Source organism: Sus scrofa, chromosome Y (assembly GCF_054392235.1).
Source record: "Sus scrofa isolate SSC_HxYL_T2T_F1_AM1 chromosome Y, Sscrofa_HxYL_maternal_Yorkshire_Landrace_v2.0, whole genome shotgun sequence".
Classification (NCBI taxonomy): domain Eukaryota; kingdom Metazoa; phylum Chordata; class Mammalia; order Artiodactyla; family Suidae; genus Sus; species Sus scrofa.
In genome coordinates this window covers 6,839,958-6,866,270 of record NC_139402.1, presented here as the reverse complement: position 1 = coordinate 6,866,270, position 26,313 = coordinate 6,839,958, and the positions used below count along the sequence as shown (strand labels likewise).

Here is a 26,313-nt window from a genome sequence, read left to right as displayed (position 1 = left end):
TGTGATCCTCTGGGCCACATAAGGGAATATAACTCACCAGAGCTCAGAAGACCAGAAAGCAGTGATCGTGGGTTGGACCTCAAATCTATGTAGCATCTGGGTAAAGACAGGTGAGTGAGCTCATTTTGTGGGGGAGAACGTTAGCAGAAAATTCTGAAAGAACTGTTTCTTCATTTATTTGTGAGTTTCCCCAGTCTCAGTGCAACAGAGGATGTGCATGGAGAGGTCAGAGCAGTCAAGGATGACACAGGTGCATCAGCCATATTTCATGTGGCCTTGGATGACGTGTCAACAGGTTACTCCTTGATAGGCATAGCCAGGAAATGATGCAATGCCTTAAACAATTAGCGCCCACTCCTTCTGGAATAGGTAGCAATGTGCTATCATATGTGAAGTTAAAATCGTTTATAAGGAGTTCCCGTCATGGTGCAGTGGAAACGAATCCGACTAGGAACCACGAGGTTGAGGGTTCGATCCCTGGCCTCGCTCAGTGGGTTAAAGGATCTGGCATTGCCCTGAGCTGTGGCCATCCAGACATGGCTTGGACCTGGCATAGCTGTGGCTGTGGCTGGTAGCTGTAGCTCTGATTGGACTCCTAGCCTGGAAACCTCTTTATGCCACAGGTGCGGCCCTAAAAAGAAAAAAAAAAAAAAAGTCTATGAGCTTTAAAGGAGCCATACTACCTCTCACTAACAAGATACAAAACGATGTGCTAGAATTCTTCATATAGAGACAAGAAGTTTAGAAACATGTTAACAGTCCAGGGATACTTTGGGAAGAGGGGAGAGTATCAGCCCTCAGAAGAATTACAATAAGTAATGCATCCATGTATCAGCTAAAATTACACAAGTTCAAAAGCAACCAAGAAAACACAGGGAAGAGCTGTACCCACAAACCACAAGAACATAACAGAAAGACGGGGTGTGGCAGAACGGAGCAAACGGACAAAGTGTGCATTAGCCTCAGGGGATCAGATTTTAGTCCAGCTTGCTCTGCCCTGGGTGGAGGTATGGGGGAGGGGTCCAGAGAGGATTTAGGCGGAAAACGCAGTTTCCCTAATCCTGCATAGTTATCCATGTGTTAGGCACTAAAAGGTACCTGTTGCATCTCCAACCACTAACTACAAGGGATTTCTAGATGATCCTCCTTTTGCATGCATCACGCTCTTCTCAACAGAGACAAAAAAACTGAGTTCCGATTTCTCAGTGTCAGCTGTCAAAGTGATTCCTAGAGACTGAGGAATCTTCCTTCACCAGCCTCAGGGTGTCTCCAGCTCAGCACTCCTGGCCTTTGGGATCTGATACATCTTTGCTGTGATGGGCTGTCCTGGGCACCGTAGGATGTTTAGCTGCATCTCTGGCCTTTCCTCCTTCCCAGTCAGACAATGAAAAATGTCCCCAGACATTGTCAAAGTCCCCTGGGGGTGCCCCTTACCAGTGGTTCCCTCTTAGCCACTGAGCACAGCACATTCGGATGATCAAAAGAATGAATAAGCTATTTTTCTAGTAATGGTGGCTCTAAGGTTTAAATGCTAGGCTCCCCCCATTCCCACGACTTGATGAACATAGGGATAATTTTTTGGAAAGTCTAGACATTGCTTTTTTTTTTTTTTTTTTTTTTTTTTTTTGACTAGGTGGGCTTGGTTATGCAATGAAGGCCCTACCCTCTCCATCAATAATTTGGGACATAAAATTGCAAGAGACAGAGGATGTTTACAAGTTGCGGTTCCTTTTCCATGTAAACACCACTGTGCTCAGCAGTGCTAACTCTGGAATAATGGCTTTCTCCATCCTGTGAGATTTTTCAGAGAAAATTCCTTTCTAAGGTGGGTTAGGGACTCTGTTTGGGGGGGGTACAGGGCGGTGAGGCTTTCCCTTGGAGTCTCTTTCAGGCACTGTCTCAAACCCATGACACACCAGCCCAGGAATGCCATCCAGAGCCAAGAGGAGCCCTGTGCCTCTTCTCTTCCTGGCACCGAGAGCTCACAAAACCCGAGCAGGCGCGCCCGGATGGCATTCTGGGCTGTGGGAAAGCCGTGAATGGGCTCATTGAAGTGCATCCATGAAAATGAGGGCCCTTTGCAACTGGCAGGGCGTTCAAAGGATTCCAGAGGCCATTCTTGGCTGGGGGAGAAAGGAGGCCGTAAGAAATCTAAAAGCCTGAGGATCGCTCTGCTTAACAGGGAGACCAGGAAAGCTGCCCTCTCTCCTCCCCCATAAAACGAAGCTATTCAGGATCCTTCAAACGCCAGGCAGCGCAACAAATCACTTTGCCAAACGTGATCTTTGAAGCACAGGCGACTCAGTGCCTGAGAGCGAGTGCGTCCTTCTCTTTCTGCGCATCCACGGAAGATGCGCTGCCTCTCTGGGGATTTACTCAGGGGCTGCGTAAGCCACGCCTCCCACCCCCGCCCCCATGGGTAGGGATCCAAGCCAAGGTGATGTGCTTTGCCTACAGGCTGTGAAAATGCTTCTGGAACTTCCGGAATCAGGTTCATCTGTATAGTAGAGTGAATGAATGAGATTAAAAGGGTTTTGAGGAGTTCCCTGGTGGCTCAGGGGGGTAAGGATCTGGCCACTGCTATGGCTTGGGTCACTGATGTGGCCCAGGTTGGGGAACTCCGCATGCTGGAAGCGCGGCCAAAAAAAAAAAAAAAAAAGAGTTTTGATTTAATCTTGAATGTGGAATTCCTTTGTCTTTTAGAGATAATGAGCTGTGTGGTGATCAGCCCAGGCCTCAGAAGAAGTAGATAAGGGGCAACCTCAGAGCCCTTCACCCACTGGACGCCACTGAGGTTTGTTAGGGTTTGTAAAAAGATGCAGGGTTGGGTGCCTGCAGCTTTTAGGGTTCTTATTGCCTCCTTTTCCTGGCCAAGAATGCCCCCTAGAATCCTTGGAATGCCCTTCTCCCCTCCCTGAAGCTGGATGAAAACATTGGGTTCCCCAGATAGACTCATGAACTATTCATCTCTCACCCCTTTCACCCCTGAGCCCTTCTTGAGCTTGACACGGGCAGTGTTCCCACAGTTCTGATTACAGCATACCACTGCCACCCTGCTGGGCACCCCGTCACCCCTGCTTCCTCCTGGAGTCTTAAATCTCACCACATGCTTGCACTGTGCACATACCAGTTCACCTGCCCTCTCCTTCGTGGAGAAGCTTGGAAATGTTTGGTGCTCATCAGCCCTTTCCTCTCCCGCCAGCAGGACAGGATCTCTGGAACAGGCACTACACCCCATTGTGATGTCCAGACGCCAGCTGGGTTTCCAGGGGCAACGGGGCTGCCCCAGTTCTGAGCCCAGGGGACCCCAGGAGGCAGATGTGCTCTGGGGCGTGAGATCCATTAAGTCCGCCTCAGGAAAGCTGCATCCTCCACACTGAAACCACACCGGCATTAGGACACTCCACCCAGCCTCTGGAAACACCCACCACTGCCTTCTTCTGGAAAGCACCTGCTCTAGTCCCTGGAGACTCGTATTAGGGCAGAATCCAACAGAAGAATTCCGTGGTCAGCAGAGAAAGGTGAGAAGAAGTATTACTTGTTAGGAATGTATGGCAGAGCCATGAATGTGACAGCCCGGGGTTCCATTTGATAATTATGTGAGCACCTGCCCCATGTAACCCAAACCTGCCAGGAGAGGGAAGTTGCAGCCCTGAACACAGATCCTCCTCCTCAGAAACATAAAGCAGGGAGTTTCCGTTGTGGCTCAGCTGGTTAAGGACTTGACATTATCTCTTTGAGGATGTGCGTTCCATCCCTGGCTGCTCCGCGGTTAAGGCTCCAGCATTGCCGCAAGCAGCAGCACAGGTTACACTTACAGATGCTGCTGGGATCCAGCGTTGCCATCCATGACTGTGCTGTAGACCCCAGCTGCAGCTCCAATGCAACCCCTAGCCTGGGAACTTTCATATGCCGCAGGTGCAGCCCGCAAAAAGAAAAAGGCAAAAACAGAAAGCAAAGAAACAATCCGACAAATGCAAAGGATTGGAATTCCGCGTAGCATTTCACTCTGGCAGTCTTTCACGCGTGTATCATTTGCATACGAGACAAAGTTATTTCGATGCCGAGTTTTGTTTTTGTTTGTTTGTCTTAAGAGAAAGACAGGTGAAAAATCAATCAGCACCTGCGGGATCAATACCTGTCTCTCTACGAGGCTGGTTGACCGATCAATACTCCAGATCATCTCCTAAATGTCAAGTGACCAGTTAATTTTCCCCAGCTGCCTTGATTTCAGGCTTGAGTGACACCCCCGCTTTGGGGCATCTTTCCACACACCTGTGCATCAGGAGAGCTTGGCCCCCACACGTGAAGCCCAGGTGACCCCTGTGGTCTCCCATCAGCCTGGGGTCTAGTGAAATTGGGCTGTGGCGAGGCAGTTTTTCCAGAAAGCCTGGAGTCATTCAGAGGGTCTGTCCTGCTAACTGGTGCCAAAAGATTAGATAAGCAAAGAAAGGCCCCTGGTGGCAAAGAGGGGCCAACAGTTGCCTTGTTTTGGATAGATGCCCTGCCCTCCACATCGGAGCCCTGCATAATTATTTAGACACTAAATGAATAAAAGGGTGTTTTAAGCAAAGCGAACAATGGCACCAAAAAAATTCCTCCTTTTGTTACTGGTGAGAATGGCTTCAAAATTATAAAGCAATGGAGTCACAAAGGGACAGAAAGGAAAACTACCACCACATTATTTTTAGATTGGACTCAATCTCTGTGTATTTAGTGAGATGCCAAAGTACATTTTTTTAAATGTTCCTGGGAGTTCCCGTTGTGGCTCTGTGGTTAACAAACCCGACTAGTATCCATGAAGATGCACATTCGATCCCTGGCCTCGCTCCGTGGGTTAAGGATCCGGTGTTACCGTGAGTTGCGGTGTAGGTCGAAGATGTGGCTTGCATCCCGCGTTGCTGTGGCTGTGGTGTAGGCTAGCAGCTACAGCTTCGATTCACCTCCTAGCCTGGGACCTTCCATATGCCACAGGTGCAGCCCTAGAAAAAAATAAAATGTTTCTGCTCAGGTACTATCTCTGTTTTCTATAGGCATCTGGACAATGCCTTGGAAAATAGAATGTACAAGAAGCCTTACGAAATAACTGATATATCTAGAATATCCTGGGGGTGGGGTCGGGATCTAGAATGGAAATATTTCAACCTTTATGTTCAATTACACACCATCATATCCTTTTTTGGGGGGGCCAGGGGGCGGCTGCCTGTGGCATGCGGAAATTCCCAGGCCAGGGATCAAACCACACCACAGCTGCAATCCAAGTTTTTGCGGTGACAATGCTGGATCCTTAACCTGCTGTGCCAGAAAGGGACTCCATATCCACTCGTATCTTAACAGGCTCATTAGTCATCATTAAAGATTAAAAATTGTTAAAAATAAAATATGTAGATAAATATAGAGAGGATAAAAAGTTGGCTGCATTGCACGCTGTTTATTGATGAGAAAGGTTGGTAAAAGGGACTTTTGAAATGAGGACCAGTGAGTATAAATAAAATCATGGTGGACATTGCCCTGGGTTGTGCCTGATTCCTGCGTGTGTATGTGTGTGTGTGTGTGTGTATGTAGGGGAACTGTCTCTTCCCCAAAGGGAATGTTAGTCGAAAGAGAGTCACCACGACAACAATGAAAATGAGCGGGAAAGAGCAGACTAAGAACGTTTCAAGGGAGGTGACAAAATAAAATATATAAATCTTTTCTGTTGACTTATATCTGTTTCTATGACACTTCTCAGCCCCATCTCAGCATCCATGGAGCAGGTGCATCTGAGCACAAGCCTGGTGGACCAGCCGACAAGCCTAAGACAAGGGCACAGGTGAGTGGGAGCTGCTCCCAACAGGTGGAGACACAGGTGCCGAGCAGACTAGGCAGGGAGGCGAGGCCACATCTGTGGAACTCTAAGTGGACCCCTGTGGCTGTGTGCACCTTGCACGTGTGACATACACTGACAGACACACACTCTGTAATTCTCAGGAGACCGTACATCCAGGCAGGGATCTTTCCCTCCTTCAGCTCCCCAGCCTCCCATGAAAATGGCCCTCTCAACCTGCAGGACTAGCAAGACATGAGGATACAGGCTGGATTGAAGAGCAAGCCCATCAAACACAGTGGACATGCAGGGGTGTCCTTCTGCCCTTCCTGGCCTGTGCCCTTGAGCGTTGGGGTGTTTGGGTCTTAAGAAGCCCGCCGTACATACATAGAAACGATGCAATTTAGAGACATCTTTATACCGGGGATGAGACTCATAGGTTCTGCTGATGGGTGATTGTTTTTCTTTTTAAATTATGGTTGATTTACAATGTTGTGTTCATTTCTGCTGTACAGCAAAGTGATTCAGTTACATGCATGTCTGTATTCTTTTCATTGCACTTTATCACAGGATATTGAACATAGCTCCCTGTGCATGCATGCATGTCTGTATTCTTTTCATTACACTTTACCACCGGATATTGAGTATAGCTCCCTGTGCTCTTCAGTAGGACCCTGTTATGTATCCGTCCTATACACAGTAGTTTGCACCTGCTAATCCCAAACTCCCAGTCCATCCCCCTGGGCAACCACAAGTCTGCGCTCCTTGCTTGTGAGTCTGTTTCTGTTTTACGAGTAAGTTTATCTGTGTCGTACCTTCGATGCCACATATAAGTGATATCATATGGTATTTGTCTTTCTCTTTCTCAGTTCACTCAGTATGATCATTTCTAGGTTCAGGTGTGTTGATGCAAATGGCCTGATTGCATGATTTCATTCTATTCTATGGCTGAGTCATTTTCCATTGTGCATATGGACCACATCACCTTTATCCATTCCTCTGTCGATGGACATTTAGGTTGTTTCCATGTCTTGGCGATTGTGAATAGTGCTGCTGTGAACACTGGGGGATATGTCTTTTCCCATCACTCCATGAATCAAATCCAGTTGACAAGCTCTCGTGCATACCTTGTTGGAGGTTCTTGCTGGGCAGGGTCTGTGGGTTCTGCTTTTTCATATCCCCTACTGTCTGCAAAGCCTTCCACAAGTCCTGCCTTGGGTATTATATGGAAAACCCTGAGCTGTTATTTTTAATAGCGTTTCAAAGACTTGAGTGGACGACAGACTTCTCGAGCCTTGAGGGGGGCAGGTAGCTTTCATTGTGGGATGGGATTCCTTCTTTTGTGGGATGGGAGTGCCCTGAGAGTTCACAAGGTGAGGGAGAAAATATAGGGGAGGCGCTGTAGGGATGAAAAGTGGGGTGACGGTCCTGGAAGTAATTATACCAGACACCTCTGGGTAAAAGACAGTCCTCTGGATAGACACAAGCCAGAGATGAGTGAGTTGCAAAGCCTGAGACCCAGCAACGTGGATGGTGTAACGCCCAGAGTGAGGGTAGGAGAAGACCATTGTGGCAGGTTGGTCCACTTGGGCAGAGAGAACATTTATCATTCCTCTGCCTTTGCTTCTCCTCAGCTCTCAAGGATGGGGAGGGGGTGACGCCCTCCCATGCTGGGGAGGGCCCCCTGATTCCCATGCTCGTCTCTTCTGGAAATACCTCCCCCAGACACACCTAGAGTGAACGTTTAGCCAGGTACCTGGGCACCTGTGGTCCCCTCATGTTGACCCATCAAATTATCCATCCCAGCATCCAGTCTCTGCCTGGGTGGTTTGGACTGAACTGAGCTGGGACCACACTTCCCAACACCCTTTTCTTTCTGTTTTCAGACCCCATTCAGTTCCCATCATTCTACCACGAAGGCTTTCCTATCCGTCAGTGTATTCCATATCCATCCCTGCCTTTTATTCTGAAGACACTTGCCCAAGCTTAAACAAAGCAATTATTTAACTTTATTTTTGTTTATGAAAGTCTAGTTGATTTGCAATATTGGGCCAGTTTCTGCTGTACAGCAAAGGGACGAAGTTAAATGTTTAGAGCCACGATCCCATCTTTCCAACATCCCCTTTATACGTGGGAAAACACATGTAGGGGCATGGATAGGAACAGATGAAGAGAATTTGGTCTTCTCCTATAGATGCTTCCTTCTTCCTGTTACACCTTGGCGCCCTAAGATCGTGTGTTACATTTATTTAGAGCACAGTGTTACAATGTAGCATATGCGCTGAGGAAATAACCACTGGAGAAACGATTCGTTCAGATCCCAGGGCTGTTTCACATTCAGCGAAACAGCCAGTTCTCGGCAAATGAGGAAACAAGGATGTCCTCGATGTTGGACCTTCCTGTCGGCTGTGTTCACACTGTGTTCACACAGATTTCACATCAGCCTGGCCAAATGCATTACCTGGACGCTATGGATGCCATTTGCCAAACATATGTGCCTTCTCTGGACGGGGGTTTCTTCTTTAATTCCTCTTGTGACTGCCTGCGGGCGCTCTTTCTGGGGATGACAGGGTTGGGCTAGAGAAGATGTTTTAGCAACAGACATAGGAGAATGTTTGAAAATTGGAGCACCCAGAGCAGAAGGAAATGTCTCCATGAGCCCCTTTGTGGAACACGCAGCAATGCTTTGCAGCCCACAGGAGTTCAAGAGCTTCTGAGCAATTAGAAATCGCCTTCCCCTAACCCATCATCTTTCTTAGAAACTTATTAGGGTGATACCTTAATAAGAATTGTGTAAATGGTATTATTGTTTCCTCCAAATGACTGACTCCTGTGTAACGAAAACGCTTCACTAGGAATGATTTAAGAGAGAAATTACCTCTGGAGCAGAACACAAGTGAAATTCTTTCTGTCACCAAGTGTATAGACTCTAAAGAAAAAGCACATTCATGTATCTGGAGGCTGCCTTTGTAATCATTCACCGATACTGGCCCTCCTGTATAAATGCTCAAAATAATATGTGACCTGGGTGTAATATTCATCCCACTCCTGGGGTTGGGGAGGGGGGTGGTCTGAGGGCAATACTTTTTTTTAACTTTATTTTCTATTAGGGTATAGTTGATTTACAGTGTTGAGTCCATTTCTGCTGTACAGCAAAGTGATCCATTCCGTTTCTTATATTATCTTCCATCCTGGTCTCTCCCAAGAGACTGGATAGAGTTCCCTGTGCTGGACAGCAGGACCTCATTGCTTATCCATTCTCTGTGTCATGGTTTGCATGTACTCACCCCACACTCCCCGTCCATCCCACTTCCTCCCCCTCCCCCTTGGCAGCCACAAGTCTGTTCTTTACCTCTGTGAGTCTGTTTCTGTTCTGCAGAGAGGTTCACCTGTGCCGTATTTTAAATTCCACAGAGCAGTGGTTTCATATAGTCATCTCTCTCAGACTTACTCTACTTGGCATGAGAATCTCCAAGTGCATCCATGTTGCTGCAAATGCCATTATTTTATTCTCAAGTAGAGATTTTAATAGTAGTCACAGCATTACTCCTCAGTGTCACGGAAGTCCACGGGTTCCAGCTTATGGAATAGTTTCACATGCATGACCTTGTTTGATTCAACTGCATTTCCCTGCTTCCCAGCTACCAATCTGCATGCTCTTCCATTGGGAGTTTTGAGGGAGGCACCCGTTGGATTGAAGTTGCTGGGAACAGAATCATCTTTGCTCTGAGATGTTCATAAAAGGAATGTGGTGTGTGGGATCAGCTGGCACATGCATGATGGCAGAGCAGCTCTGTACACTGTCTTTTGGACATTGTCCTGGACACAACAGGACTTAAAGGGAAAAACAGCAGGCAGTACGCAATACCATGTGATCTTCAGAAGGACTTTTCCAGGCAAAGAACGTGTGGCCAGGTTCCCATCATGAACTTGCATTTGATCATCTGCCGAGCAGCAGATTTTAGCAATTGTTGAACAGGCACATTTTGTTTTTGTGGTAGTTTTTTTTTTTGTTTGTTTATTGTTGTTGTTTTGCTCCTTAGGGTTGTACCCGTGGCATATGGAAGTCCCCAGGCTGGGGGGTCAAGTTGGAGCTGCAGCTGCCAGCCCCCACCACAGCCACAGCCACGGCCACTTGGGATCTCAGCCACATCTGCAACCTACCCCACAGCTCACGGCAATGCTGGATCCTTAACCCACTGAGCAAGGTCAGGGATCGAACCCACATTCTCATGGATACTAACTGGATTCATTTCCCCTGCGCCACAAGGGGAACTCCCTGAACAGGTGCCTTTTGTATCACAGACACTTGCGTGCAGTTTTTGGAAGCCCCATGCAAAGCAAGCCCAAACTCATCTTGCCAAAATCATCCTTCTGTGTGAGACCATCAGCATCGTCAAATTAAGTATTGTGTATCAAAGAAAAAAAAAGTAGGCTAGGGAACACTTGTCCTGCTCAATCTCGTCATTGATGTTATGGACAAAAATAATGGATGTGATGTCCAATGTCATCTCATCAAAGATACAAGAAATCGATCAATATCGTGGCAGAAGAGGCGTGACTGGCTTCTTGAGGATGAAGGTGGAGCAGGTTGTAAACCTGAGGTCAGGAGATCCAGCTCTTCAGCTTCTTTGCTGATCAACAATCTTCTTGTGGTTATTAACCTGTTTTCCCCTCTACTCAGCAGCCAGGAATCTGAAAGTGGAGTGGAAAAGCTCTACGATGCTGGCCAGCTGTGAACATTGCTACAGTGCCTTTCTTTCCTCCAACTTGTCCTTTTAGGAAGTAACTCCCAAATGACTGTCTTCACGTTACCTGGTCTATGCTTCTTGAAGCACCGCTCTATAACTATGCCACAGAAAGTACTGTTTTTAATTTTAATGAAGCAGCGTTGATTTACAGTGTTAATTTCTGCTGTACAGCAAGGTGATTCAGTTATATGTATACCTATGTCCATTCCCATGTAGGTTATCACAGAACATGGAATAGAATTCCCAGTGTTATACAGCAGGTCCCTGGTGATCATCTTTTTCCTATACAGTAGTGTCCATATGCCAACCTCAAATCCCCAAGCCATCCTACCCCTCAACCTTTCCCCTTTGGCAACCAACTGTAAGTTTGTTTTCAAAGTCTGTGAGTCTGTTTCTGTTTTGTAAATAACATTTGTATCATTTTTTAGACTACGTACAAGTTCATTTGTATCATTTTTTTTAGACTACATACAAGTGAGGTCATACGATTTCGTCTTTGACTTCCTTCACTTAGTATAATAATCTCTAGATCCATCCATGTTGTGGCAAAGGGCGTCATGTCATTCCTTTTTATGGCTGTGTAGTACTCCATTGTATGTTCATACAACATATTCTTTATCTATTCCCCTGCTGATGGACACTTAGGTGGCTTCCATGTCTTGACTGTTATAAATAGTGTTGCCATGAACACTGGGGTGCACATATCTTTTCAAATTATGGTTTTCTCTGTATAAGTGCCTGGGAGTGGGGTTGCTGGATCATATAATATCTCTATTTTTAGTTTTTTAAAGATGAAAGCTTCATACTGTTCTCCATGGTGGCTGGACCAATTTACATTCCCACCTACAGTGTAGGAAGGTCCACACGAACTGCCTTTTTTTAGTCATAATTGATTCACAATGTTCCTTCAATTTCTGCTGTACAGCAAAGTGATCCAGCCACCCACACACATTCTTTTTTTGTTGTTTTTTTTTTTTTTCCATTTTCCATCATCTTCTAACCCAAGAGACTGGACACAGCTCCCTGTGCCGTACAGCAAGAAAATATCTTGAAAAAAAGTAAGTATGTAGCATGATAGAGATGCCAACAATGGCTACAGTAGCCATCACATTATGATATAGAAATACATCGAAAGCTCATGTGGCACACCATAAGTGTCCACCATGTTGCATGTGGAATATATTTTGGTAGGAAAAACACTCCTAGGAAAGAGCTTGGCATGGGGACCTGCTTTCATGTGTGTTTTCCATCCAAACAAGCAGCAGAAAGCACAAAGATGCTGGAACGGCCAATGGAAATTATGCCTATAGACTGTATCATTTCTTCCTTTGCTCACCTACACTGTCTTGTGGACGATGACGCTGCGTTGATCAGCTGTAAAGGGAGTGAAACACATTTCAGTCGGGGTGAAAATAAGCCTCACTGAAAAATGTCCATTGTAACTTTTTAACTGTACGGTTCAACGGTACTAAGTTCATCCACCCTGTTGAGCCACCATCCCAACCACTGCTCTCTGGAATGCGCATGTCCCAAAGCTGAAACTGCATGCCTGTGAAACCCTAACTCCCCTTTTTCCCCTCCCCACATCCCTGGTACCCACCAGTCTGCTCTCTCCCTCTCTGGTTTTGAGTCTTCTCAGCTCCTTGTCTAAGTGGATCCAGACCAGTGTGTCTTTCTGTGACTGTCCTATCCTCTAGCGTGTAGTGTTGCATTATACTCCACCACAGCATCCTCAGGCTCAGCAAAGGGAGTTTTTTTTTAAAGCTTGCTTCACAAGACCTAGACTTGTCAAAGGCAATAACCCCCATTTAGAAAGCTCTAGAACAAGCTTGGGTGGAATTTATGTTTCTGAGATCCAGGGATTGGTTCCTAGTTGTACCAACATGAACAACACCATTAAAAAGCATGTATTCCTCCTTCAAATGGTGTCGGCTTGCTATTAAAAAAAAAAAAAAAAGGTGGGGGCAGGTTGCATCTGGGGACTTCATTAGGAATTTAGTACTGAGAGGCAATGCCTTCCAATTAAAAAGCGAGGGTGCAGGGTAATAACGAATAAAAATGATTTAAAAGTACTTTGAAAACATCCTGATATATCTGTGTAATGTGATAATGAGGATCTGGGTGTTTATGGGGCAGTCGTTTCCAAAAATAGCCCAAAGTGCTCAACCCAGAAAAACAACAGAACATGCTTTTAATACTGGTTATCATCTTAAATGGCCATCCCGTCTGCTTCATTATGTAAGAGGCATAATAGGAAAAGCCTGATTAGGCACGCCGTGCAAGAAAGAGACGAAAGCCAGTCTAGTGGCATTGTGATGGAGGATTCCTGCCTGAACTTAAAACAGGAAAAGACCCAGTTATTTTAAAACAAAGACAATTAATTTGAACACTAAGGTGATTACTATTTCTAAAAATAAAAATGTACTGTCAGTAGAGAGAAAAGCCAAGAATGTGTCAAGGCTTCACCTCAAGTGTTTTTGATTAGTATCCAGAATATATTATAATATACTCATATCTTTAAGAATATATGTATATGTAAATGATATACATATTTATAAAAATGCATACAAGTATACACAAGCATGTATTTCCACAAATCAAAAAAAGGAGAAGTGGAGAAAAACGCCATAGAAAATAGGAAATTGGGAGTTCCCCTTGTGGCTCAGCGGGTTAAAGACCTGACATAATATCCGTAAAGATGCAGGTTCGATTCCTGCCCTTGCTCAGTGGGTGAAGGATCTGGCATTGCCACAAGCCTCAGGGTAGGTCACAGATGTAGCTCGGATCTGGTGTGGCCATGGCTGTGGCATAGGCTGCAGCTGCAGCTCCAATTTGACACCTAGCCTGGGAACTTGCATATGCTTCAGATGTGGCCTTAAAAAGAAAAAGAAAAAAGAAAAGAGGAAATGAATTACACAATGACATCTTATGTCCATTACTATGGACAGACAAATTCAAGTTGAAACCTCAATAAGACTCCCTTAAGAAAAGGGAAACCTCCTACAATGTTGATGGGAATGTAAATTAGTACAACCACTATGGAAAACAGTATGGAGATCCCTCAGAAAACTAAATACAGAACTACTGTATGACCCAGAAATCACACTCTTGGGCATGTATCCAGACAAAACTTTCCTTGAAATAGACACATGCACTCATATGTTCATTGCAGCACTATTCACAAGAGCCAAACATGGAAACAACCTAAATGTCCATCGACAGATGAATGGGTTAAGAAGTTGTGATATATATACACAATGGAATACTATTCAGCCATAAAAAAGAACAAAATGATGCCATTTGCAGCAACATGGATGGAATGAGAGACTCATAATAAGTGAGGTAAGTCAGAAAGAGAAAGACAAATACCACATGATATCACTCATGTCTGGAATCTAATATATGGCACAAAGGAACCTTTCCTCAGAAAAGAAAATCATGGACTTGGAGAACAGACTTGTGGTTGCCAAGGGGGAGAGGCAAGGAGTGGGATGGACTGGGAATCTGGGGTTAATAGATGCAGATGATTGCCTTTGGAATGGAGAAGCAATGAGATCCTGCTGTATAGCCCTGGGAACTGTGCCTAGTCACTTATGATGGAGCATGATGGAGGATAATGTAAGAAAAAGAATGTATACATGTATGTTGTGACTGGGTCACTTTGCTGTCCAGTAGAAAACTGACAGAATACTGTAAACCAGCTATCATGGAAAAAATAAAAATCATTTAAAATAAAACAATAAGACTCCCTTAGTCTGGGCAAACATTTGTCAGATAGTCTCAAGCATCGAGGCTATCATGAAGCCAAAGGGATCCCCACACTATTAGAGGGTATGTGGACTGAGCACTTTGGAAAGATTCCTCAGAGCGTCTGCAGAGTTGAAGATGCCCTCTCCCCTCCAGCCAGCTGTCTCTTCCACAGAAGCTCAGGCCACGTGCAGAGTATGGACAAGAGTGTTTCTTGCTCATAATGATGACAAATCAGACACCACCCACACTGGGATAATTAATGATAACTAAAATGAATAAGCTGGTGTTACAAATATCAACTGAATCAAGTCTCAAGTTGAATTGCGAATAAAAGAAGGGACCTTCAGACTGACACCATTTGCTTAAGTTTTAAAAATGGGTAGTTCGCTTGTGGAGAGAGGATGGATGGATGTAGCAAGATGATAGCCCATTGACAGAGGAGTGGATTAAGAAGATGTGGTACATCTGCACAATGGAATATTACTCAGCCCTTAAAAAGAAAGAAATAACGGCATTTTCACCAACATGGATGGACCTCGTAATGATCATGCCAAGTGAAGTTAGTGAAACATCAACATCACATACTTACAAGTGGAATTTAAAAAAAAGAACACAATGAACTTTGCGGAACAGATACTGACTTATATACTTTGATACATGTATGGTTTCCAAAGGAGATAGGTTGTGGGATGGGGGAATGGGCTGGAGGTTGGGAATGGAGATGCTGTAAAATTGGGTTGTGATGATCATTGTACAACTATAAATGTAATAAAATTCACTGCGTTAAACAAAGGATAGATAGATAGATAATTGATAGAGCTAGTAAGATGATAGATATAGAACCAGGCAGAAATATAGATGATAGGTGACTGATAGTGTTAAAGACACAGACGATAGATAGTTGATACAACGGGACATGTAGATGATAGACACACACACACATATGTATTAGAATGATAAGACAATTCAGTGATCCCAGACACTGTTAAAAGCAAACTGAGTTTTGTGGGAATAGAAGGAAGGAAATGAAATGGCATGCAGGGGACTTCACACTAGTTTTATGTTTTAAAAACTCAGCATAAAGAAGGCAGGAAGAAACTATGGCAAGTTTGTCCATACCAGTCTCTCCTCCACACCCTGCACCAGCTGCAAGACCCATTTCACCCCTCTTCCCCCAGCGGCATGGCCTCTTTCCACACGATCACACAGCTCATGTTATCCTCTCAAAACCACCTGTTTAGGACATGAGGAAAACTGCATCCATTGGTTTCCTCCTGTGACATGGTTGCTCATAAGCTTCAAGTTTCATGACAAATATCCAATTAATTATTTCTTTATTTTCCTCTCATTCATTTTGTGTTCTTTTTCTGTTCAAATGTCATTTCTGGTATATCAGCAAACACTGTAATGAGCAACAAATAGCAAAGATCTTCCTATTTGAAAATATGAAGTTTTTTCTAAGTACCCGGGTCCCTGGGGATCCTGGACATATGTTAAAACGCATGCACTGATTTCATTCACAGAGTCAGTTGCAGGAGTGTAGGTACCAATTTTCCCTGCATTTACCAAACCTATGTCCTTGGCCGTGGTAGCATTCTATTCTTGCTAAATCTCTTTCTTTCTTCCCCATGGTCAGACTTTCCATTCTGGGCTTTCTCTTCCTTTCTCTGGGCGGGGTGATGAAATTATTTCATGTTGTGTAAAGTAGGATGAAATTGGATGTTGACAAAGAGAACACAAGATGTCCTGGGTCAATGAGAGGGAATGGATGCCATCCTTTATGGGCCATTGTCAGGTCATCATTCTTTGAAAAAGAAGCATGTTGGAGTTCCCGTCGTGGCGCAGTGGTTAACGAATCCGACTAGGAACCATGAGGTTGCGGGTTCGGTCCCTGCGCTTGCTCAGTGGGTTAACAATCCGGCGTTGCCGAGAGCTGTGGTGTAGATTGCAGATGCAGCTGGAATCCCGCGTCGCTGTGGCTCTGGCGTAGGCTGGTGGCTACGGCTCCGATTGGACCCCTAGCCTGGGAACCTCCATATGCCGTGGGAGCGGCCCAAGAAATAGCAAAAAAAGAAAAAAAAGAAAAAGAAAAAGAAGCATGTTAGAGGCTTGTTGCTGATGTTTTTAACTGAATGCACCATTTATACACATACAACCCATATATATGTCTGTACATAAGTCTCCCTCTCTGCCCCGTCTGTATATTGTAATATAGACTATCTTATAATATGTAATATATAACACAATATAGATATAATCTCTTCTATATTGCATACTATATATACTATAATTCTATATTATAATAAATGCATACTACATTATAATGCATACCACATTTATTATCTTTTTATAATGTATTTTATGTTACAAACATTATCATTATAGATTGCATTGCATATAGTGTATAATGATATATGTGCATATAATATTTGTGTAATAATTATATTACTGTATTCATTAAAAATGTATTTGCACAGGATTATATAGAGTGTTCCATTCCGGGGAGCTTTCTACGTATGCTACCCTTGTGAGCATTGCCATTTAATCTTCACAACAGCCATGAACCAGAAGGTATCATTACACCCATTTTAACACACCCAGAGATGCAAGTTACCTGAGGTCCTATACTAAGCAAGACATGCTGGGTCCAAACAGAGATTCGATTCCAGGCAGTATGGTCCAGAGATCCTTTCCCAGCCATCACGCACTATTGGCAGTGGCGCCTGGTTTCTACTTTTACCCCAAGAGCCAGATGGTGCCTCACAAGGCTACAAAGAGGCATAGAAATCCACCACGTTGCATGGAGCATTGAAGATTAATCATCACCCCTTCTTGCTATTACATGTACGGGACCAAATCTCCTCTGTAGAATTGGTGACTTTGCACCTTGGAGCTCCAAGAGGATGATGGAAGTTCTTCTCTAGATCTTGTTTCCCTCACGAGGGATACAGACATTGCTCAGGAAAGGTTTTGGAGGCATCTCAGTTCATCACCAGATAGAGTCACTAAGAGCCTTGGGTCCGTGTAAGCAACTCCTATCGGGAACGTTCTTTATGTACTGAATAATTTAAGCAACATTAGCAGCAGCAGCTCCTACTCTCATCATCGTTGGCCCAATAATGGGAAAGGCTTTTGCCATATCCCAGAGTGCTTTGTGTTCCTTACAGAACATCTTGTGCTCCTAATGCACTTCTGGACGACGGTTCCAAGTTGTGATGGGGACCTGCGGCTCTCGAAGTCAGAAAGTCCTTATCTCCTTGCAGCCTCCTTTTCGGGTGGAGACATCCCCACCCTTCCTGAAACATACCGAGACATAAAGCTCGAATTACCAAGACTTCAGCTACAGAAACCCAAAGAAACATCAATATCCCTTTTAAGACAATAATTGCCCATCCCATCACCTCTGAATTTTGTATGAGCAGTCGCCACATGGAAAATCAAGAAGATACCATTGAGACTCTGACCAAGGAACTTCATGAGAAAGGAAAGAATTCCTGAGGGGATCTTGTTTACCTTCCGTGTGGGTTTGGGATCCAAGGGAATTGGAATGGTGGTGGTAAAGAAGGGTTAGAGATAACTGGAGTCTTGGCTTGGGTTTCCTAGATGAAGAACCCGAACGTAGGAATTTGAACGCCATTGATTCTCCAAGGAAAAAAATCTGCATGGAAGGTGCAGAGAAGTGAGAAAGCACCTGTGTCTGGTGAAACAGAGCCTTGATTTGATGCCATGTGGGGCGAATCCTTGAATACTAGCTGCACCCCTCAGGTTTGGAGCAAGGAGGACCCCCCTTGCTGACCCCCAGAAGTCAAGAGTTCTACAGGCTGGGTAGGGATAGGGTAACTTTATGGGGGCGGGGGTGGGGGACAACTTAGTCTCAACCAGGAGTCATTCTCCAGAGAGGCGACCAGGTGTGAACTGTTATTGGTACCCAGTTCCATCAGCTGGCAGGTATCTGTATTGGCCCCATGAAGAGGATGAGTGCCATGGATCAGAATAGCATCTCTCACCCTGCTAACACCTGAAAGCAGAAACCTCTTTAAACATTCACTTAAAAGTATGCTCCCTCAGAAAATTAAATATAGAGCTACCATATGATACAGCAATCTCACTCCTGGTCAGCTATCCAAACAAAACTTTCATGCAAAAAGCACCCCTATGTTCATCACAGAACTATTGACAATAGTCAAGAAATGGAAACAACTCATATGTCCATTGACGTTAAAGAAGAAGTAGTACGTATATACAATGGAATTACTTGGCCATGAAAAAAAAAGAATAAATGCCATTTGCAGCAACATGGATGCAACTAGAGACTCAGACTAAGTGCAGTAAGTCAGAAAGAGAAAGACAAATATATGATATCAATTCTATGTGGAATCTAAAATAGGGTACAAATGAACCTATCTACAAAACAGAAACAGACCGCAGACATGGGGAACAGACTTGTGGTTGCCAAGGGGCAGGGGGAGGGAGGGGGATGGATGGGGAGTTTGGGGTCAGTAGATGCAAACTATGACATTGAGAGTGGATAAGCAATGGGGTCCTGCTGTCCAGCCCAGGGAACTCTATCCAGTCTCTTGGGCTAGACCATGATGAAAGAAAGTATAAGAAAAAAGAATGTATGTATATGTATGATGGATTAATTTGCTCTACAGCAGAAATTGAAGGAACCTTGTAAATCATCTATACTTTAATAAAAAAAATTTTTAAAGAATTCCTCTTCATGCTGTGATTCCTGATAGCTACCACTCTGAAATTCTAGTGTGTTCAATGCAGATTAGGTAATGGCTTATTAGACGTCCCGCAATCATGTATATTTAAGGTCCTGACTTCTAAATCTTTCACTTACATCTCAAAGGTAAGGTAAGGATTTGTTGTTGGTTTTTTTAAAAAAGGATTTAAAAAAAAAAAAGATTTATTGGTATGATTTCAAAACCTGGGGTTCATTTTGTACACATATTTTCCTGGTTTATAAATCCTCATACTTAGTTGACGTTGACGCTGAGAATAATGATTTCTCAATGAGAAGCTGAACTGGATTTATGAGCAGGTTTTTATAAATCAAGTGCAAAATGTATAGTTTAAACTCCTAAGAGCCCAGATTTATGTCTCCTTGCAATAAATCATGAGAATGAGTATCCACAGCTCTATTTTTTTTTTCACTAATCCGGTCCACTGCTGGGTAGATACTTCTTGTCTTTTAATCCATTTCACATCCATAATTAGAACTCATTATTTCAGTAAATATCTGTCGATTTATGGTTATCCTGAAGGCGTGCCTTTGGAGGGCCTTGGAAGTCTGCCCGCCTGTTAACAGTTGTAGAGGATAACTGAAGCAATCAGCATGAGAATGAATGAAAAATGTACAATAGTAGCACTGAACCCCACACAGAAAGGATAAGGCAGAATCTAAAAGAGATCCACTTCCATTCTCCAAAAAGCACCATTTCATAATGATTATTATGACGGAGTCATTCACCTTTATCCTTGTAGAAGGTTTTATAATTGACTTTATGCTTTTATTCCTACCTCTCTATTTTATTCTCACACTGGGCAAAAGGCAGGGTGCCTCTACTTCTTTTTGCAAACAAGTCCATGAAACCCAGGCTCTGATGCCCAAGGCGTTGCCCAAAGTCGCTGAGATAGTGACCTTGGCCCCGACCTTGACTTCCAGGGCTCCTCATGTTCCCAGCCCACCACACTTTAGGGTAGACCTGAGTAGTCATTGCATGAGGAAAGTCTCTCTAGGGCAACTTGAATCTCTCTTTCCAAGGTGTTCATACATAGGAGTTCCCTGGTGGCTCAGGGGGTTAAGGACCCAGTGTTGTGCCCGTGGTGGATCAGATTCCATCCCTGGCCCAGGAACTTCTGCCTACCATGGGTGTGGCCAAAAAAAAAAAATCTGCCTATACAGAGCATCCTACTAAAGATCAAAGCTCTGAAATTTGACTCCTTTTATCCTTCTTCCATCACCCTGGGAGGAGACCAGACCTCGTGTCAACAGCTCACTGTCTATACAACCTTTTACTTTGGTTCTTGCAACTACCTTTCAGCCGGGAAGCATGTATTACGCTTGACAGGACGTAGTGGTGATGCCCAGCGAGGGATCACGTTAGTCTTGCACCTGGGGAGCTGGATCAATAGCTGCCACTCGGTTGTACGAGAAGAAATATGGATTTAATTTTCAGGCAGGGATTAAATACTTTGTTAATATTGTGAAACATGAAGGGAACGTTTGAAAATCGTATAGTCAGGGATGAATGTCATGACGCAAATGCCACATGCCATGCGACTCTCAGAGAAAAGGTGTTCGAGAGTCTCTATACATGGCTAACAAACGGTTTTTTAGAAAACAAAGAGGAAATGAGGAGGAAAGGAATGGGAATTTGGGAGTGACCAGGTTAAGAGAAATTTGATCCTATACTTTCCATCATTCTACCAGGACTCTTTGGAGAGAAATGGGGGACACAAAAAGGAGTGGACCACCGTACACATTTTATAATGAATTGTTTTAAAGTCTTGACTGAAAAATAAATTGTATCAGATTGGTGGGGCTTATTACATTCGTTCTGTTAAAAGGGATTTCAGGAGTTCTGTGGTGGCGTTGTCACTGCTTTGGCTCGAGCCACTGCTGTGACATGGATCCTATCCCTGGCCCTGGAACTTCCACATGCCACAAGCTCCACCAAAAAAATAAAAATAAAAAAAAAAAATAAACGATTTCAGCTCACCATATATTATTTAAATATATTTTTTATTTTTTATTAAAATATGGTCGATTTACAATGTTGTGCCAATTTCGGCTGTAGAGCAAAGTGACCCAGTCATACATATATATACATTCCCTTTCTTATATTATCTTCCCTCGTGTTATCGCAAGAGACTGGATAGAGTTCCCCGTGCTGTACAGTAAGACCTCATTGCTTATCCATTCTCAATGTCATAGTTTATATCTACGAACCCCAACCTCCCCATCCATCCCCCTTCCTCCTCTCTCCCTCTTGGCAACCACAAGTCCGGTCTCTATGTCTGTGAGCCTGTTTCTGTTTTGTACACAGGTTCATTTGCACCATATGTTAGATTCCACGTACAAGTGATTTCATGTGTTCATCTTTCTCTTTCTTCACTTAGTATGAGAATCTCTGGTTGCAAAGGGCATTATTTTGTTCTTTTTATGGTTGAGTAATACTCCATTGTGTATATGTACCACATCTTCTTTATCTGTTCATCTGTCACTGGACATTTAGGTTGTTTCCATATCTTGGCTCTTGTGAATAGTGCTGCAGTGAACACAGGGGTGCATGGATCTTTTTGAATTACGGTTTTGTCTAGTTATACGCCCATGAGTGGGATTGCTTGATCATATGGTAGTTCTATGTTTAGAAAAAAAAAAATGTATTTCTTTTTTTTTTTTTTTTTTTTTTTTGCCATTTCTTGGGCCACTCCTGCTAGGGGTCTAATCGGAGGTTCCCAGGCTAGGGGTCTAATCGGAGCTGTAGCTGCCAGCCTACGCCAGAGCCACAGCAATGCAGGATCCGAGCCGTGTCTGCAACTACACCACAGCTCACGGCAACACCGGATCCTTTACCCACTGAGCAAGGGCAGGGATCGAACCTGCAACCTCATGGTTCCTAGTCGGATTTGTTAACCCACTGTGCCATGACAGGAACTCCAAAAAAACATATTTCTTAACAGAGAGTAATCCTAAGGATTCTCACCACAAGGAAAAATAAAATATATAAATACATTTCTTGCCTTCTGATTCTGGATAAAATGGTGTATTTGCCTACTTGGGTTGCCACAGTAAAATACCACAAACTTAGTGGTTTAAAAAATAGACATTTATTTTCTCACCGTTCTGGAGGTTCAAAGTCCCAGGTCCAGGTGTCTGCAGTGTTCATTTCCCAGAGGCCCCCCACTCCTGGGCGTGTCGACAGCCATCTCCTCCTGTGTCCTCACGGGGTCATCCCTCTGTGTGTGTCTGTGTCCTGACCTCCTCTGTGTCTGAGGACCCCCATGCTACTGGAAGAGGGCTTTCTCTTACTATCTCATTTAACCTTAATAGCTCTGTCTGTGAATACACCTACACTGGGGGGTAGGGTTTCAACACATGGATTTTGCGGGCATATGACTCCGTGTATAACACAGGGGAACCCTACAGAGTAACCGCCCCAGAATGCAGCTACCAAATCTGGACACATAGTTGAGGACTCTGAACATGCAGTGGACAGTAAATAGCTATCAGAATGGCCAAACACAAATACATAGCGATGGAGTTACACCATAGCATTAAAGATAAAGTTAATTGTTCCAGACATTCAGACAACGACAACAAAAAGGCAGCACTCTTGAACCTCCTTTCCTGGCAGAGGTTTGGCATATGCCTAATAAATAACGTCCTGGTGCTTCACTGTGCCACTGGCCACCATCATCAGGGGCCAGAAAGACTCAGCAGTCTGAGCTTCTGCCCCAACACAGATTCCATTATCTGCCCACATCCTGCAGACTGCCCTTCAAAGGGTGTGACCATGACTTTGCACCTGGAAAGAATTACAGGAAGAGATTAGACTACTTGTCCTTCAGGTGTAACCACGTGTTTAAGCAGTAACTGTGAAGACCACCTCGGCGTTGCCCATACCACCACGGAAAACCACAGCAGACCTGGACCCCAACGATCCTAGCTTATTTTATTATTTTTTAAAATGATTTTTATTTTCTCCATGATCGCTGGTGTACAGTGTTCTGTCAGTCTTCTACTGGACAGCAGAGTGACCCAGTCACACACACATATATACATTCTTTTTCTCACATTACCCTCCATCATGCTCCATCATAAGTGACTAGGCATAGTTCCCAGAGCTACACAGCAGGATCTCATTGCTTCTCCATTCCAAAGGCCATCGTCTGCATCTATTAACCCCAGATTCCCAGTCCATCCCACTCCCTCCCCCTCCCCCTTGGCAACCACAAGTCTGTTCTCCAAGTCCATGATTTTCTTTTCTGAGGCAAGGTTCCTTTGTGCCACATATTAGATTCCAGACATGAGCAATATCATGTGGTCTCTGTCTTTCTCTTTCTGACTTAACTTCACTTACCTAGCTTATTTTAAAGCAGCGATGAGCAATGACGTAGCTGCCTGCAAATAAAAATCTGCGATGGCTACTAAGTTGAGAATGATGCTGTTTTGAACATTGCAGAGAGTGTCTCATGCCAACCAGAAAGAATGGTTCCCATGTGAAAAGGGCATTGGGAAAAAAAATAGTCTGCAATATCATGGCGTCCTCAAGATCAGTGGTTCTCAGCTTGGGAAAGAATGGGGATAATTACAATTTGAGAAGGACCTGAAAGCTACAGATTGCTCCCCAGGAAGAATGTACCTACACTCAATGTTTTGCCTAGAATTTCCAGAGTTCAAGGCCATCCTGAAAACCTAAATAATTACGACAGACCTCATCCTTAACGGTGAAAGACTGAATGTTTTCTCTCTGCACCTGCGAACAACACAACCATTTTTTTTTTTGTCTTTTGCCTTTTTGTTGTTATTGTTGTTGCTATTTCTTGGGCTCTCCCGCGGCATATGGAGGTTCCCAGGCTAGGGGTTGAATCGGAGCCGTAGCCACCGGCCTACGCCAGAGCCACAGCAACGCGGGATCCGAGCCGCATCTGCAACCTACACCACAGCTCACTGCAACGCCAGATCGTTAACCCACTGAGCAAGGGCAGGGACTGAACCCGCAACCTCATGGTTCCTAGTCGGATTCGTTAACCATTGCACCACAACGGGAACTCCCAACACAACCATTCTTAATTCAACATAGTACTTGAGGTTCTAGCCAGTGCAAGAAGTCAAGAAAACCAAATAAACTGAATAGTAGACATGGATCCTGGGAACAGTAGCTCATCAGTGATGGTTTCAGGATTGTGTTATTATTCCTGTTATAATAATTCAGTGTCACTACTGTCCTTTGGTGGAGCAGCAGCCAGGAATGATAAGAAGGTCCGAGGTGTCCAGGATATTGAAACAAAACATAATTTTTAAAAAAACAATAAAGAATTGTGCCATTTCCCACACAAACTTCAAAATACTCCACCAAATGTTCATTTCCATAAAAAAATTCTCTGTAATTATCTGAACCTAGAACCTAACTCCATTTTATATCTAAACTCAAGGAGTCTTTTCTTTTGCACTGTGATAATAGGCACTGAATTTTCTAGGAACACATCTGCCAAGTAATTAGAGGAAAAATTGTAGTTTGTTTGAAAATGTACCAAGAATTGTTAGCCATTTCAGAAGAATTCAACACGGCTCCTGATATTTGAGTCACTGGCACAAGCAATTTACACACACACACACCCACCCAAGGCTTTGGATCACTTAATTAGAGGAAAAATTGTAGTTTGTTTGAAAATGTACCAAGAATTCAGAATTTCAGAAGAATTTTAGAAGAATTCAACACGGCTCCTGATATTTGAGTCACTGGCACAAGCAATTTACCCCCCCCCCCCAAAAGCTTTGGATCACTTCATTATGTTATGTGGTAAAAATACATGTTATTACATATTCTTTCCATGTGTTTCTTTTTTGTATTGTAATTAGGAAACTATTAAATAGTATGTACATTATAGCATAAGGATTAGGAGTGCTGGCTTCATGTTTCACCATTTTTAAGATTTGAGGTCTTGGGCAATTCAGTTACCTTTTGCATCTCACTTTCCGCATCTATATCATGGTGATTAAAAAGTACTTGCCTCTTAGAGCTTTTGACAATTAACTGAGTTTCTCTTTTGTATGTAAAGCATTTGTGCCTGACACCCAGTGAACACTATATAAAGTTAGCTGTCAGTATCAGCATTAGTCATTAATGTACATTAGCATATTCACGGGAGAATAAGAGGTCTATTTTAAATGTTTGTTATCTAACCATATAAAAGCAATCCATAACATACTGTGATCTCCTTGGAGAATTTGTGCCTCCTAAGTTTCTAAAAATTTAGCTAGGGAGTTCCTGTTGTGGTGTCGCGGAAATGAATCTGACTTGTATCCATGACGATGCGGGTTTGATCCCTGGCCTCACTCAGTGGGTTAAGGATTGCCGTTGCCGTGAGCTGTGGTGTAGGTCACAGATGCAGCTTGGATCCCATGTTGCTGTGACTGTGGTGTAGACGGGCGGCTGTAGCTCTGATGCAACCCCTAGTCTGGGAACTTCCATATGCCGCAGGTGTGACCCTAAAATAAAGCAAGAAATAGTAATACAATAAACAAATAAATAAAAATTTAGCTAAACCCATGTTGAGCTGTTTTAGGAAAATTACCTCCTACTGAATGATGTTACGTCTCTCTTTAAAAAGATAGGGTCAGGAGTACCCATTGTGGCTCAGTGTAAACACATCTGACTAGTACCCATAAGGGCGCAGGTTCAGTCCCTGCCCTCACTCAGTGGGTTAAGGATCTGGTGGTGTGGTGCACTGTGGTGTAGTTCACAGATGCAGCTCGGATCTGGTGTTGCCATGGCTGTGGCAACAGCTCCAATTTGACCCGTAGCCTGGAAACCTCCACATGCTGAGAGTGTGGATAAGAAAGAAAGATAAGAAACAAAGGGTTAGACCATGGTGTAAGATGTTATGGAAAAGAAGAATGTATATATATGTATGGCTGGATCTGTGTGCTGTACAGTAGAAACTGAAAGAACGCTGTAAATCCACTCTAATAAAAATTTTTTTAAAACCCCAGTAAATTGTATACTTTAAGGGTGAATTTTATGGTGAGTCAATTACATATCAATATATCTGTTATTAAAAAAAAACCTGTAGGGAAGCTTTACTCCTCTTTCATGAACTTTGCCTTGATTCTCACATCATTGACATATTCCTCCAACCTAGAAAGAAAACCTTAACTGCCATTCCCAAGTTGAGATGAATTAAACATTCCGCCTTTCTTTGACTCACTACGTAAAACTCCGTCTCCTTCGCATTCACTAAGGGTTGTTGGGAAGGATTGTCCTTTCC

At 43.8% G+C, this 26,313-nt stretch overlaps 1 protein-coding gene across 6 annotated transcripts in view; it reads left to right on the top strand.

Moving 5' to 3' along the window:
* LOC106506881 (pseudouridine-5'-phosphatase-like) overlaps positions 1-26,313 on the top strand; it is a 744,469-nt gene that overhangs the window by 633,459 nt on the left and 84,697 nt on the right. Inside the window, exons 10-13 of one of the 6 annotated variants that reach the window (XR_014836067.1) lie at positions 2,704-2,794; positions 3,203-3,521; positions 5,732-5,812; positions 11,566-12,480. The gene's annotated coding sequence lies outside the window, so the exon portion shown is untranslated. Of the gene's footprint in view, positions 1-2,703; positions 2,795-3,202; positions 3,522-5,731; positions 5,813-10,076; positions 10,988-11,563; positions 12,481-26,313 lie in introns of those variants that run through there. The other 5 variants (XR_014836066.1, XR_014836026.1, XR_014836024.1 and 2 more) reach the window with 5 other exon arrangements.